This window comes from Pholcus phalangioides, unplaced genomic scaffold (genome assembly GCF_987345545.1).
Source record: "Pholcus phalangioides strain wild (caught in Gottingen) unplaced genomic scaffold, Ppha-v1.0 ptg000030l_1, whole genome shotgun sequence".
NCBI classification, from domain to species: domain Eukaryota; kingdom Metazoa; phylum Arthropoda; class Arachnida; order Araneae; family Pholcidae; genus Pholcus; species Pholcus phalangioides.
In genome coordinates this window covers 1,098,589-1,116,901 of record NW_028301620.1, presented here as the reverse complement: position 1 = coordinate 1,116,901, position 18,313 = coordinate 1,098,589, and the positions used below count along the sequence as shown (strand labels likewise).

At 37.8% G+C, this 18,313-nt stretch overlaps 1 non-coding gene across 1 annotated transcript; it reads right to left on the bottom strand.

Annotated features, from left to right (window-relative positions):
* Positions 1 to 8,722: 8,722 nt before the first annotated feature.
* On the bottom strand, positions 8,723 to 8,793 carry TRNAG-CCC (transfer RNA glycine (anticodon CCC)). Its single transcript has one exon. It is a non-coding gene; the product is annotated as a tRNA-Gly (tRNA).
* Between the last annotated feature and the right edge of the window lie 9,520 nt (positions 8,794 to 18,313).

The following is an 18,313-nucleotide window of genomic DNA, read 5'->3' as shown; positions in this document are numbered from 1 at the left end:
GAATCTACCTTTCTTTTTTCTTTTATTTTGGACAATTTTTTGCTGAAATATGCATTTGGACTTAACTGTTTATGTATGTTGATTTTATTAGAACATTTTGCACTTTGTGGAATGCAGCAGTTTCTGCTGGAGTATTCGTTACACTGTAAAAATGTTCAATAACATTTAAGGCGGAGGCATAGGATAGAAGCGCTCACAACCCCGGACTGATGTAATGCACCTTACTTCCGTTACCTCAAAAGAGGCAGAGTTGTAGCAAACATTTATAGTGGTGGCTCCCCTTGCATACAGCCAACTCGACACAATGTACAAGGCATTTGACTGAAGTGGACAGCTGAACCAATTGACTAGGGAGACATAGGATATAGATTATAGGACCTGTTTCCATAATATGTCCATTTTTAGAAAATTGTAAGAAAGGAGGAAGGGAGTATTTTTTAAGGGGGAATAATGATGTCAAAACCATAAATCGAGCCCCCACCTGCCCCACCAACACGCATACAGATAAAATGACGTGTTTTTTCCACTTCCGATATACACTGAAGAGCCAAAAAAGCTGGTCCGCCTGCCTAATATCGTGTAGGGCCCCGCAAGCACGCAGAAGTGCCGCACCACGACATGGCATGGACTCGACTAATGTATGAAGTAGTGCTGGAGGTAATTGACACCATGAATCCTGCAGGGCTGTTCATAAATCCGTAGGAGTAAGAGGGGGTGGAGATCTCTTCTGAACAGCACGTTGCAAGGCATTCCAGATATGTTCAATAATGTTCATGTCTGGGGATTAGGTGGCCAGCGGAAGTGTCTAAAGTCAGAAGAGTGTTCCTGGAGCCACTTTGTAGCAATTCTGAACGTGTGGGGTGTCGCATTGTCCTGCTGAAATTGTCCAAGTCCGTCGGAATGCACAATGGACATGAATGGGTGCAGGTGGTCAGACAGGATGCTTACGTACCTGTCACCTGTCAGAGTCGTATCTAGACGTTTCAGGGGTCCCATATCACGCCAACTGCACACGCCCCATACCATCACAGAGCCTCCACCAGCTTGATCAGTCCCCTGTTGACATGTAGGGTCCATGGATTCATGAGATTGTCTCCATACCCGTACACGTCCATCAGCTCGAAGCAATTGGAACCGAGACTCGTCAGACCAGGCAACGTGTTTCCAGTCCTCAACAGTCCAATGTCGGTGCTGTCGGGCCGAGGCGAGGCGTAAAGCTTTGTGTCGTGCAGTCATCAAGGGTACACGAGTGGGCCTTCGGCTCCGAAAGCCCATATCGATGATGTTTCGTTGAATGGTTCGCACGCTGACACTTATTGATGGCCCAGCATTGAAATCTGCAGCAATTTGCGGAAGGGTTGCACGTCTGTCACGTTTAATGATTCTCGTCAGTCGTCGTTGGTCCCGTTCTTGCATGATCTTTTTCCGGCCGCAGCGATGTCGTAGATTTCATTTTTTACCGGATTCCCGATATTCACGGTACACTCGTGAAATGGTCGTACGTGAAAATCCAAATTTCATCGCTACCTCGGAGATGCCCATCTCTCGTGCGCCGACTATAACACCACGTTCAAACTCACTTAAATCTCGATAACCTGCCATTGTAGCAGCAGTAACCGATCTAACAACTATGCCAGACACTTGTTGTGTTATATAGGAGTTGCCGACCGCAGCGCCGTACTCTGTTCGGTTCCATATCTCTTTATTTGCATATGCATGCCTGTACCAGTTTTTTTTTGGCTCTTCAGTTTAGATAAAAAGAAGACAAGACACAGTATATGTGATATTTTTATCTATCGGGAAGCATTGACATGTGCCGTTTTTAAACACGTATGGATAGGGTGGAGAGATTTTTTAAAATGCCACTCTTTATAGTACGTTTTATGTAGAGTTCTTTAAGAAAAGGAAAACATGCTTTTCCAAAATTTCTGTCGTCGCTATAGCGAATTCTGATTTTCATTCATAGATAACTCGCTATAAGCGAATATTTTTTTATATGTTTAACATGAACTCTATGACAATCCCTTTCGAGTTATTCGTTATAGCGAGATTCTCGTTATCAGTCGTACTCATTATAACGGACTTTTACTGCACTTGACGACTTACAATTCAGTCAAGTACTAAATTACTTGACGCGTGTTAACGAGCCATAGGGCGGCATTGCACTATAAAAGTTTTAGAACAGTTCTTTTTTACAAAACTTGAAAAATGCAATCAATAAGCGTATCGGTTGCATTCTAGCGAATGTAACGGATGAGCATCAAACTTTTTGATTTTATCAAACTTTTATATATAGTTAAAAGTCTTTTTTGTAAGTACTTATTGGCGATAAGCTAGAAAGTTTTCAATATTTAACGGCAATTTTTCACCAGAAAACCTCAGAAAAAATTGTCATTTTTTTTACATTTTGCTTACATTATTCACGAAGAAGATCTCCCATGCTAAAGTTTGAGACATGAATTGCCCCAATAAAAATTTTGGTTCCAGGGCTTGTATAATTGGGCTAAGCGTGCCAATTTCGTTTGTAACCTTAAGGAGAGTGGATAGCAAAGCCATGTATCTGTCATAAATCTTTTGACACCGTTAACTTCCACTTGCGTCTCGTTTATATGTATTATTCGAATGAATCAGTACAAAGGCTTCGTATCGATAAACCATTAAATAACATCGAATGTATCTTCATATACGCGACCTGGAAACGCGCATTAGTTAACCACCATATTTATCATTGCTATCACGTTGTATTTCACCTCCTACACGTTTATTGTCGAAAGCAATCCGTGGAGCAATTTCGTCTCTAAATAAAACTAATTTATTTCACTCCGCAAATAGCGTGAGAGGCAAATAAATCGTTTTTGAAGTTGATATTCATAGGAGATACTTAGTTATTCGTCTCTCCAAACACAAGCGCATCTCTAATTCACATTCAAAAATAATAACTTCTTTTATAAGCAACGATGAATTCATATCGAGTCTAATCTCGAGATTTTACATTTGCTGTAAATTTTAAAAATGCTAACAAAATTCTATGTAAAAATACATTAATACTTAAACGAAAAAGCAAAGATATCAACATAAAAATGAGAAAGCGAAACATTTTCTAGCAGTTTTGGATGATTCAGATTAGAAGTTAATTTTGTGCAACGTGATGCACGCAATTGAAAGAATTCATCTCTTGAAATTGCCCAAAAGCTGCGAAAGTAAATTGGAGTTGGAGGTGAATTTCGAAATTTTAACTTTTCTTCGCACTTCCAGTTCCAATATTACTTTCAGACCACGGTGCCACAATCATGTGGGTTGCTTTTTCTCATTGTAGAATTTACTTTTGACCTCGGGGGGGGGGGGGTTAAGATATGACTTAAAAGATTGTGTAAGTTTTGAGTTAGAATTATGTTAAATATTAGCTTCGGGGGCTTTCACCATAGGGCAGCACTTAAAGTTGAACTTGCGGGAGGTTTTTAAGATAGCTTCCAAGAGAAAGTGCCACCGGGAAAGTGGGATTCATTACATAAAATTTAGCAATAAAATTTCAGAAAAAAAATGCACATGAAGAAAAATGCGTCCGTCATCCCCTGGCTGAAAAAATTGGAACGAAGTGAATTATTTCTTGGAAAAATAAAGATTTGGTGACATTTATGTTTTTAATGCGTTCTTTGAGTATTAAAAACGCAAAAACCTTTTGAAAATTCCAGAAAAAAATGAACGCTGCAGTCTGAAAGGGTTTTAGTGTCATTGCGGGGTCGTGTGGGTATCTTGATAGTTTTGAAAGAAATGGCTCAGAACGAGAGCCCGGGTTCTATGACTTCAGGTGATGCAGTGGTTATCACCTTATACGGATGCAACAGCCATTTTCACTTCAAAGTAAGGAAGGCAGATGACAGCATCAGTTATACGAAAGAGCCCGGCTGGTGCAGTGCTAAGATGTTCGTCTTCCACCATGAAAGCTATCGTCAAGGTCCGCTGGTTCAAATTCGCGGGTGGGGGTATCACCGATAGATGGTGCTGTAATTTTCCACCCAACTCCACTGGTTCGAAATTGCCGTATGCTGATATTACAGGTGTTTGTGTGCGGTGAAGTTGTAGCACGAGAGAAAAGTGTGACTCTGACAACTTAAATACGCTCGGACCACACATACACTCACAACACACGTTCCAGCTTGCATCAGGAATTCCCACAGAGGAATGTTTACGAGGTGCCTTTACGGTCAAGTATTAGTGGGTTCACCTGAAATTACTTCTACGAGGCTTTCCAACTTCAAGGCATGTACGAGAGCTGACCTCTGTTTCTTCGAAATAAATTCCTTCTCGCCAAAGTGAGATCTGAAACGTATGAATCCCTTTAAGAACAAAAAAATCATTCACTGACAGTTTCTCACTCCTGATTTGGATTGCATTTGTTAACACCAGAACCTGCATCGTATTATCCGCAGTGGCGTATAATCTGCATATAAAAATGTCATTCATCAATGACGAAGTCATAAGTAATGGAAATGGGTGTTCGTCACGTTTCTGTAGAGATGTGAAGGTCTGTAGAAACTTTACTCCCATACCTATACAAGCCATCTATACAGAGGCATCATTTTTGCAGCTTTCTAGGAGATGTAGGGTGCATTCAGGTAACTCGAAATCTTTCAGAATATTGGAAAATTCTATGCTATGGAGAGATATGAGGCCTGCATTACAGATCGGCGACGACACTTTGGGCATTTTCTTTAACCTCTATTCTTTTTGTGGATGCATATTTATAATTAAAACGCTTATCTATTTACTCACCATGGTGTTCTTTCATTTCTGGTGTTTCCTGTAAATACTACAGTGTCTGGAAAGCACTTGATAAACCGAGTTAGCGGCACCCTGAACCGTTTCAGATATAATGATATGTGGACACTAACGTTTGAATCGTAACATAAATACGTACAGCAGTTGAATGTACGTTGATATTCCATCGCGTATACCACCGTATTATAATGCAGTAGGCGCGTATTGTGTCTGTTGCAGTTAGGGTTGTCTGACCGATTTTCGAAATTGTAGACTTCGGAGAGTTGCTCATGGCATGTGATATTTCCAACGAAGGTGGTTATAATAAATTGGCTACTCAGTGTATGTTACTACCAAAGCCCCACATTAGCTAGTTCTCGGATTGGCAAATTTCATTCTAAATTCACCCGGCCAATGTCTGAACTTCATGCTTCGCCCAGTTAGTTCGCGAAAGTTAGTTGACTAGTTGGCCAAAGTCTGATAACAAAAGACATGATTCGGAGTCATCGGCATTTGACGTATTTTTTCGTGATTAAATTATGTTCACGTTAGATATGGCAACCCATCAAACCGCAGTTACTATTCGGTAATGATTTTTTCCTCCGAAATTTGACAGAAAAACCATATGGCTGCTATAGTTTAAGTATTAACTGTATGCTATAGTTTTTTTTATAGTTCATTATTATTTTTATAGACAAGAATCAGAAGAATCCAAATTTTTGTCCTCTCTCGTTACGTGGAACTAATCCAATACAGTTACCACATATAGCCATGCATCACACGTTGGCGATGAAAAAAATGGATTTGGTGATTACCGGACCATCTTAAATCACCACATCGAACTTTCGCCGAGGATCTCCGATCACTTCGTGAATTTGCCGGCCAAAGTTCGAGTCATTTCTGAAAAGCGGACTTTGGCCAAAGCTCTCTATCAACTCGCGAATCGGCCGCACTTTGAGCTTTGGCAGTGACATATATATATATATATGTTTATATACATATATATATGCTTATATACTTTATGGTGGAGCTTTAATTAACTCGCGACGCATCGATAAATGGGTGAATGTTCCGTTGAGTTGCGCTTCACGTCTCAAAATAAAAAAGTTCGTTCTTTTGGATTCTCGGGGGGGGGGGGGGGGGGGGGGGATGTTTCACGCACGAAAAGTTTTCAGCCAAAAAGAAAGCCTTTCTGTTCTTCCAATATTTTCGCATCTTATTTTTCTATACTCTGTACATATTCACAACACAGTGTAAGGCAAAAATTGAAAAGGAACGAAATCACAGTGAAACTGAAATAAGCCTTTTTCCTTTTTTATTCGGGAAATCAGATGTTCGAGATGAACTCTCAGTTCCAAAATCCAGGAAAAGAAATTCCCTCGTTGCCTCTTTTATTAAATTTTCAAATCGATTTCGTGCAAAAAAGAAAAAGAAACAAAAAAGAAGATGATCAAGCTCTAAAACAAAAATATTAAATCCTTGAAATTCATCGTCTCATATCATCTGGAGAATATTTCGAAGCAAACAAAGGGAAAAAGGATTTTTGTACAATTTTCAGCAAAAAAAGAAAAAGGGTTCTCCTGATTCGGATGCTCAAGAGATTGGCTCTTTCTTCTCTCTATTCTGTTTTCTATCTTTATACTGTATGAATGAGAATATGTGTGTCATGTTCATCTCGTGCGTCATCCACTCACCGACTAAAGTTTTGCCGAATTTGTCGTTTTACGGTAGTATTTAGCTCAGTGGGGATTCGAATAACGAGCGATTCGGTTAACGAGATAAAGATATATTCGGTTTTTAACGAGCGATGATTCGCATTACGAGCAAAAATGTTTCGTTTTGTTTATTTTATTTTCATGCTATCACAACTGAACTGATAGTTTTTCGTTCGCCGACACACGTACTATGGAATTGTGAGTAATATTCTTTTCTTCAGCCTCCGGTCCTCCCCCCCCCCCCCGTCGAAAAATGAACACCCGTGCGAGAGTGTTTGTTTACGATACGAGGACTAGATGTTGCATTGTAATCTCATGCATGTAAACTTAAGTCTTTTTAATTCTGAGCATTTTTGTGAGGCCCTTTTTCTCTTGAGGCCCCCGGGCTATGCCCGGGTGGGTCCATGCCTTAAGATGGCACTGGTTCAGAGTAAGTTAATTTGTAAACATTATCGTATTGCATATTTATTTATGACATTATATATATTTTATTGTATTATTTATTATATTATTATTGTGTCGTGTAATTCATTGAATACCGTTTTTATTGGTCATTTTTATGTAAATGAATAATTGCGGAATGAATTTTTCCGAACTTCCATTATTTCCTGTAGAAAAGTTTGATTCGATAAACGAGCGATTCGGGTAACGAGTGCGTTGGCGCAACGAATTAAGCTCGTTACCCGAAGTTCACTGTATTTATGGTGAGAACAGCCATGCGTATCATGAAGAAGTTGTGTTTCCTCTTCAGAATAACGTGAGAATATGAAAAACAATAAATAAAATGTTTTCATTCTCGTGGAACGGCAGTGTCTCTTCTGACATTCGAAGTGAAATGTTCCTTTTCGTTCATGGTTCTTAAGAGAACCAAATGCGAACTCTTATTACTGAACATGTCAGATCGAACGAGACAATATGAAGGGAAACATGAACAAAAAAGGCATATATATATATATCCGAATAGGAATCGAGAGCGAGTGCATTATTTATATACAACGGAATGCCTTTTTCGAATATGATCGGAAAATAGAACAACAAATCAAATAAATTCCCTTTTTCTCTGAGTGAAAAACATTTTTTTTTTCTGCCATAAAACATCTCAAATCGTGTAAACTTTGAAATATTTGAAAAAAAAGTTCTCTTTTTTTCCCTTTCCCTCGTGAACAAAAGTTTCTAAGAAATTTGAGAACTTTATAAAGCGCTTGTCATTCATCCGTTTTGCTTTCTTTTCTCCTTGCCTTAAATGGGTCCATTTATTATTGCTTCTCTTTAACGTCAAAAAATTCGCATCAGGGCTAAAGCCATAAACTACATCAAATCGCGATATATTTAACTAGCAATAAACGTCGTACGATTCAATGAGTTCTTTTATACGGTGTGGTGAGTATAGAACCTACAGATTCAAATCGAAATAATGCAAAGATGGTTTGTGGCTGTACTAATTTTATGTGGTTATGTAATAATGTACACGCGTGGACAATTATTATTACCACCAGTGAACCTTTGGAAAACAGCCTTTTAAATTCCCCCCTTTTTCTCCAGAATTTTCTGTCCATAGGTATTGTACAGGTGATGGTTATGATTAGTTAAACAATTTCTTATAAACGATGTTGAAAGCCTAGGGTGTCCAGATGAGGTACCCGAGAAACCGGAACAAATCCCAGAATTAGTTATGGACAATCGGGACAAAACACGGAATCCGAATAGAAATCGGAACATTTTCAAAATCCTCATTTGGTGGAAATTACGGCGTAAAATTGCAAATTGTAATTGCCGATTGTGGGGATCGACCTCGGACACCAAGTTAACGATATGGCATCTCTGATGCACTGCAGCAGCAGCCTGTTTCTGACAGCGTGGCATCATTCCTCGAAAGAGAGGGTCCGATAGCTCAGAACATGTGAATTTCACTTCAAATCACAACTTCTTGCTTCACCCGAGATTTTTCGTGTTAAAGTCTAGGGTTTTCAAGCAAACCAGCTTCTCACCTACCGACAATCCATAGTATACTGTTCGTAAATGATGATTCACACTATTTACCCAATAGTTAGAAAAATTGATGGCAGATGGCAGCACACTGCACATAAAAAGCACTACGCAGTAACAAACTTCACGTTAGGTCACAACATGTACCAATTCGTTAGAAATTGCGATGAGGAATGTGGATAGATAGATAGAACCGCTCACAACCCCGGACTGATGCAAAGCACCTTACTTCCGTTACCTCAAAAGAGGCAAAAGTACTTCAGTGCGCCGTCCGGGAATCGAACCCAGGACGCAAGAATGGGAATCTTGCATGATACCACTACACCAGCGGCGCTTGAGGAATGTGGACGAGGAGCATGTGTGGTTTAGTAGTAGTAGTTTTTACTCAACTTGCAAATCACGCATAGGCATTCTTTGGGCGTTATCAATTCAAAGGTGGTAGATACGATGCAATGCGTTCAGAGATCATTTGAGAAGATCGCAGATCAAGATGTGCTGTAAATGGCAGAACCGTTACCTTTCTGTTGTGTTTAGCAATTCTTCACGTTGAGTTTTAAAATCACGTTTTCTTGCGAAAATGTTCGAAACGTCTGTATAAGCAGTTTTTATACACCCATTTCTAATATTCATGGATGTTGTTGCCAAGATTTTGGCTGTCGGGATTGCGTCCGAGCTTGATTAATTTCACGCATTTGAATTCACGAGACATGTCTTTTCTTAAATTCAAAATGTTGTTATTGATTTAGGTTTAAAACAAAATAATCGATAACGATCGTTTTCGATAACTTTACAGGTTTTTGTGAATATCTACAGATTGCGCGTGATTAGGTATTGCACGTGATTGCTCGTTCCTCTGATTTGAGTTGCCTGCAAGCGTAATTATTCATCGGGAAATTATCAGCTTTCACATACCCTTTGAGAGAGATATTTAGCGATGAGATAATTCCAGGTGTTTCCAACAGATATCGCCTTATAGTAAAACTATCGAAAGCTAGTGCTACTGGAAATATTTTTATAGGCTTCTAAGTTTAAAAATTTTCAAAAGAAGTGTTATCAGTAGAGTCCGGAAGTTTAGGCACTAAAAATGGTCAAACCAGGCAATCAAAAAGGCAGTAAAAATTCCTTAAATGGACACTAAAAAAACATTTGTAATTAATGGGAAAAAAGGAAAAGTAACTAAAAGTTATATGATAATAAGGGTCCTAAAATTGGCTAATAAAGTGACTGCACTCACCGAATCTACTGTATATATGCATATAAAAAATTTATGCCCATTCAAAATTCCTAAATGCATCAAGCAATAAATTGCTTCCACCACTGGTTCATTAAGACAGCTAAAGCACCGTATTAACCGATATTTCACTGTATCTGATTGTTTTATAAGCAATAATAATAGTATAAATAATCAATTATTTTGTAAAATTGATTTTTTGGATCAAAAAGCGATAGAAAGTTAATAAAAGATATTGCCTAAATTTATGTGAAAATTAGAAAAATGATATTTAAAGTCAGAGGTAGATGGCGCTGTAAACCCACAAACTTGTATGCCAAAATAAAATAAAATAAAAATATACCAACCGATATTAGACTATATAAAATTTCATTTCTCTATATTTGAGCGGAACTGCAATAAATTTTATTTAAATATTAACTTAAAACATAAAATTTTCCAAAAAAAGAATAAAAATATTCCTATAATTATGCATCAATTCAAGAATTAATGTTTCAAGTCAACAGCAGAGGACGCTAGTGAAAACATTTCTTTTCTGGACAAACGCTTGAACATTATTAACACATTATTGCACATAATTTTGCATATAACCAAATTGCACATAATTTTTCCTTTGATATGATTACTAATTACTTATTATTTGAGAGATCTCAAATGTTTTGCCAAGTTTTGAAATTTCCACCCGGCTCCATCGCCTACAATGACGACAATCAGACTGAGGACAATCGACCCTCTGTCGGTTAGAACACGAAAATTCAAACCCTTTAATTTTGATGGCAATCACGACCGAGCACCCTTAATTAATTCTCACTAAGGGTAGACGGCTTTAAACATAAAAAATCTCATCTAAGTACGACAGAATAAGCCCTCCAAAGTTTTAGGAATAAAAATAAAACAATATCGGAACAGACATTTATAGCGGAAAAATTGTTTGGTTGGGAAACTATGCGCTAGAACATAGTTTTCCATCCTTTTTCGTCCCATCGTCCCCTTCTGCAGAAAATTTTTTCTCCTAGCGCCCCCCAACTCAATCTCACCCATACAATCCTATGCTATACCCGTAGCTTCTACCGCCCCCCTGGAACATTCCATCGCCTCCCTACGTTAGAACAGTGGTTCTCAACCTTTTTTTGTCCATGGCCCCCTTTCAACCATTTCTCATTCCTGTGGCCCCCCCTGCGAACATGAAAAATTTTCAACTCCCCCCTTCCTTTCTCCCCCCCCCCCCGTTTTCCCATTAGAAGATAATTATTCAAAAATTGTCTGAAGTGTAAATATTTTTGAATTAAATTTGATTAATTTTTAATTTATGAAAATAACGAAAAAGCAAAATAAACACATTAGAATACAGTAAAAATAGAATAAATCCCTTGGGGCCACAAAGTGTCTGTATCATCGTAATGCTACTTTTTGTGAAGTTTATTGTTTTGTGTTTTCTCAGTTTGATTTGTATGTTTTATGTGTAGTGTCAGTCCAATTAAAAAAAAAATGTTTTTAATCAATGTAAACTCTGCGCTTGAAGACGGCACAATGTCATCAAGTTACAGTACTGGATGAAATTTTTATTATTTCCAAATTAGTTTTTTTTTGTGTAAAAGATTATGGTTTCATTGAGAAATGTCAGTTGTAGCTTCCAAAATACGCATTCTTATAATGATGGAGCAAAAAGTGGTAGCAAGCAATTTTGTTAATTTTATTCTCTTCGTGCGGATAAAAGTATTATATAATGATGTAGTAGCCACACAAATGAGTCACAATTGAAAAGTTCAACCTTCCACATTATTTTCAACAATAATATATGTATCAAGGATATAGGTTCATGTTGTAGCCCTACTATGAATTTAAAAAAATGAACTAAAATATGTGTGAAATTTTTTTAAATATTTGTTTGAACCATTCATTCCAGAGAAATCATGTACGCAGTGACAAAACTGTTCGTGTGAACATAATAATGATTCATTATCAGTATTTCAAGCCCATCGGAAAATATAAATAATCAGATTTTCAAATAAGAAAATTATCAGTTTGTTGATTTCGATACGGTGAAAATCTGATATTTCATTGGATGACAAGCTACCTTCAAGTGGCTTTTTGGTTCATAATGTGACCGCTCTCTCGCACGCAAACGAAGCAACGTGCTAGTTGGCTTAAACATAACACAATATTTCACATAACAGTCCGTACTATATTTAATATACAGGGCGCATAGGTAACTGGGCATATGACATTTTTTACTGACGAACCATTGGTCCTAGAGGCATACGTCCAGTTGGAAAAAGTACCCGAATAACGTGTAGTACTCAGATATTTGATTCATGTTGTCAGGGGTTATATAGTTATTAAAATAAAAATGTTAACTTTTTATACGGACACCCTGTGCCACCAAAACCCAATTGGAAAGTTGTTTCCCGGTCTCCCACAAAAAAATTCAACGTGTCTAAGTTCATATTTTCACTGAGATATTCGAAGAAAGTTGGAAAAAAACCAGCATTAAATACGGGGAAACCATTTTATCCGTTGCTGTTTTTTCCCAAATTTCCTCATTTTTTCGAATTCGCATATCTAGGTGAATATTGCACTTAGAAACGTGAAATTATTTTAGTTGGCATCGGGAAAGACAGAGCAACAACTTCTTAACTGGGTTCTTTGGCACACGGGGACGGTAAAAAAAGTTGTTTTTATTTTATTTTATAGCTATACAACCCCTTACAACATGAATGACATATCTGAGTTGGGCACGTGATTTGGATACTTTTTCTAGTTGGGCATGTCTTTAAGACTAATGGCTCACCAGTAAAGTGCCATACGCCTGTTACCCCTGCAGCCTCCAAATACACGTAAAAGAATAGTTTGAGACGAAATACAGTCAACACTCATTTTAACAAATACCATTATAACGGGAAAAATATCATTTTAACGAAAACTTTTCTAATCCCTCGGATAGATTCACATAGGAACAATAAAAAAATCTGGAATTCCTTTGTAACGAAATTTCGTTATTACGAAGGGATTTCTCGGGTCTCTTGGAGTTCCGGTCTAATGGGGTTTGACCAAAGCGTATTAATAAAGGGTCTTTAATACGCTTTGGGTTTCACTGTATTTCCCCCCAAAAAAAAATCTGACATTTTTGCACTAAAGTAATTGAACTTCTTCAATTTGATCTGAAAACAGTCCTTTTTATAATGATTAAGTCCTTTTTACTTTTATAAATTTAGGAAGGAAACAAAAGGAAGAAAGGGTGGGGAGAAAAAGAAAAATGGCCAAGACGGGCTCGGTTGTGCGTAAATGCCTCGAAATTCCACTGGAGCTTACATGCCGCCCGGGTGCAAAGCCTCATGTGCCGCCCCTACTGGCGACCCTGCCAGGAGGCTGATAGGGCTTCGGTGAAGGGCACCTGGAGATAAACCTTTTTTTTTTTTCAGAAGAAAGCCGCACATCGTTTACAGTGCAAAAACATCGTTTACAGTGCAAAATGTGCGTGACCATACGTCCCGCTTTTGAAGTAAAACATTTTTTTGGTCTTTGGTAAAATAATTCTAGAACAAAACACATCTATATATATAAAATTGATTTTCTGTGTGTCTGTGTGTGTGTATGTTCTCTATGCAAATCTACAATTTTAGATCGATCGTCGCCAAATTTTGCATATATACCAAATGCGACCCGACTTGAACGATAGGCTACTTTAAAATTTCGTCAGACCAGGGCAAATGCCCCAAATGGGCAAAAAACTGTCCGGCAACAATGGTTTTTGGGCCTTAACAATCACTTTCCGAACGTTTACTTTGGTTACCGTGGTTCCCTAGCAATGCGTTTCAGACGTGTTTATGCCTTTACAATGGTTTGTCATTTCTTCAACGCTGTCAGTACATGTATAATATTTATGCCTTTATAATGGTTGGCCACATTTTCAATACTTCCAGTAATGAGGTTTTTTGAATGACGTCGTTATATCATCATCAGCATCAGGTCAGGGAAAGGGTGATCCTCATAGAAATCAGTGTTGAAATTGCCGATTTTAACGTAGAAATACGAAAATTTGGTTGGGGGTTTTCTGTCACATCAATAATTTTAAAAATTGTATTATATACTCGATTTTTGAAATATCGAGTTCGCTTAGAGATATACGAAGCCCAGAAAATTAAATATGAAGTAATTAGCCGGACCTACTTTTGAGTTGGACATTCGTGCAATAACATTGATTTCAACTTTTTATTTATATCTTCTCAAGCGAAAATTAATGTCTCCGTAGTGTCTTTTGATATTCAACTGCATAAATTCATAGTTTAGGATGTTTTAAAATTAATTATGGGCCCGTAAAGTACATCGAAGAAATTCCACAGCTTCAATTAAGCATTTTTGAAAGCTGAAACAGGCAGATGGAGAACTTAAAGTTCGGGGGGGGGGGGATCGAAATACCTAGCGCCCCTTAAAAAAGAAAAAAATATATATTCGTTTCTATGTTCCTTTAAATCTAGATTTTTTTATATCATGAAGTCGCGCAGGAAGTCGTCATATTGGTTAACTTAGACGCGGTTTGCATGTCCCTCAAAGAAAGAGGGAGATATCACGTGATCCAAAAAAGCCTCATTGAAGAAAACCCGGGCAACGCCGGGTATTATAGCTAGTTCTTAATAAATGCCAGATAACTTAATCCGTGAAAGAGCACTTATTTTTGTGAGCCATCAGCACTTATCCTGTAAAGATGATATTTAACGGGGTAATTTTTATTAAGAAAATTTTTTCAAAGGCGTTTCCGGTATTCCAGGGGCCGGACAAGTGAAAAACCAAATTTTTCCTTTGTTTTCATTTGACTATTGTGGATCAAATTCTGAGTGAGGGTATGAACCTCTAGGCTGGGATCTTTTGCAGGCCTCCTCCCAGTCAGATTTCTCACGGCCCTTTCTATACTTAATTTATAGCCTGAAAAAGCCAAAAAATTACGAGAATTATCCCGGGCTCTTGTGGGGGCCATGGGTGAGGGAACCAAAATGCACACATGGCTTTTGTAATAGAGTACAGGGGTGGCGCTTGGCCATGCGACCCATTGCGGCCACATGGGGCACCGCTTAAGAGGATGCCAAATCCGGGGTGAATGGGTAAAAAAAAATTCCATTGGCCAAAAAAAACCAAACTGTCGGCTCTGGAGGGGCGCAAAATCCGAAATGAAGGGCCGAAAAAAATGTTTTGTTAGGAATTGTTTAGATAAATTGTGTGGGAGGGGCATGACCTTCTAAGGGTAGAGCTGACCGGGCTCCAGCTTTTGGCCCGGGACAAAATCCTTATAACTTTTCTTTTTTCACTCTATAAATTAACTGTAGAAGGCGCCCCGTGGAATATCGGGCATGGGCCCCACGAAAGATTCCCTGATGCAGGAGGTAGGGGCTATGGAGGGAGCAATAGGTAGGAGGCGCAAAAAATAAGTCCCACACGGGTACAGATTTTGTCTCGAGTCGCCCAGATAGCTTTCATTCTAGTTTCTGGTATTACGATCAGAGGCCTTGTCTATTTTCTCAACGCTTCCGTTGTCGAGGTATAGTATGACTCAAAAGCGTGATATGAATTTTTACTGCGTTAAATTTTGTTGTCTTAAGTAAAGTCTACGCTGCCGCCCCTTACAACTTGCTGCCCGGGTGCGCCGCACCTCTTGCAACCTCGCTTAAACTGCCCCTGTCCCAATACATTATCACAGCAATGTAGTTCTAAAAAATTAAATTTCGCGGGTATTTTTCCTCATGTATTATTTGGTCTCTTGGAGTTCGTTATAACTGAGTTCGACTTTATTTCTTTTCAGCAGAGGCAATGGATTGGCACCCCCCCCCCCTCAAAATTAATAAAAAATACCCCAGAGGAATCATTCTCTATTCGATTTTTATAAATATATTCCCCATCAGACCACTGCTGTAGATAGCTTTGTGCTAAACTAGATGGCTATCCGTCTGTAATTGCATGAAAACGATGGGTTTTTTTACAATTTAGCTTTCACCCATCTACTTCTTGGATTAAATTTACTACCAGCGCTCAAAAGAATGTCAATGAATGGCCAACAAATCTTTGTCTGCATTATTTATAGCAGCCCTCTTTGAATGCAAAGTCTTCGAACACACACAACTTTCTGTCTTTACAGTTACTCCATTTTGCTTCAAACCTCTTCTATAGTTTGTGTCAGAGCCTACTGTCACCCCCAAGTCATAAACCCACCGAGATTACATGCAACGCTTTTTTTATTTCCTTCCTCATGTTAATGTTACTTGAATGGGGAAAAATTACGAAAAAGATATTCTATGCATTTTGTTTGAAATTAAATTTTTTTAGTCAGAGTGACTAAAAAAAATTTAATGTCACAAATTTCTTCGTGGCCCCCGTATCAGTAGCCGTGGCTCCCCTTTTGCAAGATTTTCATCCGTGGCCCCCCTGGAATATCCTAGGGCCCCCCTGGGGCCATATGGCCCCCGGTTGAGAACCACTGCGTTAGAACATAGTTTCCCAAACTTTTCCTTCCATCTCCCCCTTCGTCAGAAATATTTTTCTCCCATCGCCTCCCCCCCTCAAGTGAACCCATAGGATCCTATGTTAAATCCGTAGCTTCTATCGTCCCCCTGGGCCATTCCATCGCCCACCAGGGAGCGATATTGCCCACTTTGGGAAACACTGCGCTAGAAGGAGCGATATTTCGTTCTACTTAGAAATACCGATAGCGATCGAAATGGCCGGATGTTAATTTTCACAACAAAATTTCCATTTTCGTAACTTTTTTTTTATGTTTAATGTTTAAATGTAGATATGAGTGTATAGGTAAGCAATAGAATATAAGAAATCGGAGTGTTTTCCAGTTTTTACCTCTTCGCTCCAGAGGCACACACACATGCGCATGTACCTATTTTTTAACGGTTTTTAATGGTTTTAAATTATTTTAATATAATAATTTTTTCAAGTTAAAACTTGAGGTGAATGCGTAAGGCTAATTAATTAATTGAACTAATGCATTTAATTAATTGATTAATTAAATTCATTAGCTAATGAAGTTAATTACTTAATATATATTTTTCGTTTTGAAAGGCCATTTTCAGATACAATAACACAAATCAATTAAAAATCTCTTAATAAGAGGTTGTCTTATTAAATCTCTTGATAAACATGTTGGGGTAAATCGAGAAGCTATCCATACTTAGAATAAGACAACCATAAGTATTCTAATAAATTTCTCTTAATTTCAACGCTATTTGAAGGTTAAGAGCTTTAAGAAATTTACTGCGATCCACCCTTTAAGCCACATACGTTCACAACCCATAGCCCGCGGTTCAAATGTGTCCCTCGTAGTTATCCGATGTGGTCAGCCACCTCAAGAGTAATTTTATAAAAATGAACTAAGCGGTACATGTACAGATCGCATGGGTATAAAGTGTTTGTGTTTGTGAAATTAAAAAAAAACCAATATAATAGGTAAGACAGTTTTTTAGAGTCGCTTTCGCTCTTACCTATATAAAATAGAAAGATACATTATATGTGGTGAAAAAAATCGTTTACAGGAGCATAGAAAGGAAGAAGGGAAAGAAAAACAATCTCAGTTTATATGGTTACTAAAAAGCTTTGCGATGGTGAAGAGAGAGGGAAGAAAACACGGAGAACTCCCTTTTTTAAATTTATTCCACTCTGACATTAATTGGAAATTCATTTTCTCCGAACATGTTGTCTGTTTTAAGTCGCTATCGATACGCGATCCTTGTTTACAGACGCTACGTGAAATACGGTTTTCGTTTTCTCTTGCGAGTCATATATCAAAAAAGAGATAATTATGCAACGAGAGACGGAAAGAGCGGTCAGACATACATACGTACACACCGGGATTCACATATAGAAGCGTTGAACCGGAGATTGTGGCATTCCAGAGAGAATGAAAGGACATTTGTTAACTACTGTAATTGTCTGCGATAATTAATTGCGTCTGTTTCGTAGTCGAGTGTTAAACGATTAATCAAATTGCAAATTGTTTTAAATTGTGCATTTTGGAAATGTCTGTGCGTTGCCAATACCCCAAGTGATGCAAAAAAATAATACATGATTGGTGAAAAGGGCACTACGCATTTCGTTAATTTCCAAAAATCAATCAGTTGACTTGAAAAAGTGCAGTTACACTAAAATATTTATCGTGGCGTAAAGGTGTTTTTTAAATATAACTTAAGAATAGTTGAAAATTTCATTGATAGATGTGCACAGTATCATTGAAGGCTCGACATAATATGTAAAAAGCATCGTGAGTATATAGAGTCTGACTTCCGACATAAATATTTTCTAACACAGTGGTGAGCAAATATCTCAGCTCGCGTGCCAGAAATTTGTATGTGTATCTGTGACCATATGACCTTTATTTTACGGGACATCTCCTTAATGTTGTGAGTGTAGATGTCTTAACTTTTTTAAAAACCTTATCGTTTTCTCTCGTATTTTCAATGAGGCTTGAACTTATGAAATCAAGAGAGAATTTAAGTTTTTTTTAAGACAGTCATAATTATCATAATATAATTTATATCATAATTATCATAATATAATTTATATCATAATTATCATAATATAATTTATATCATAATTATCATAATATAATTTATATCATAATTATCATAAT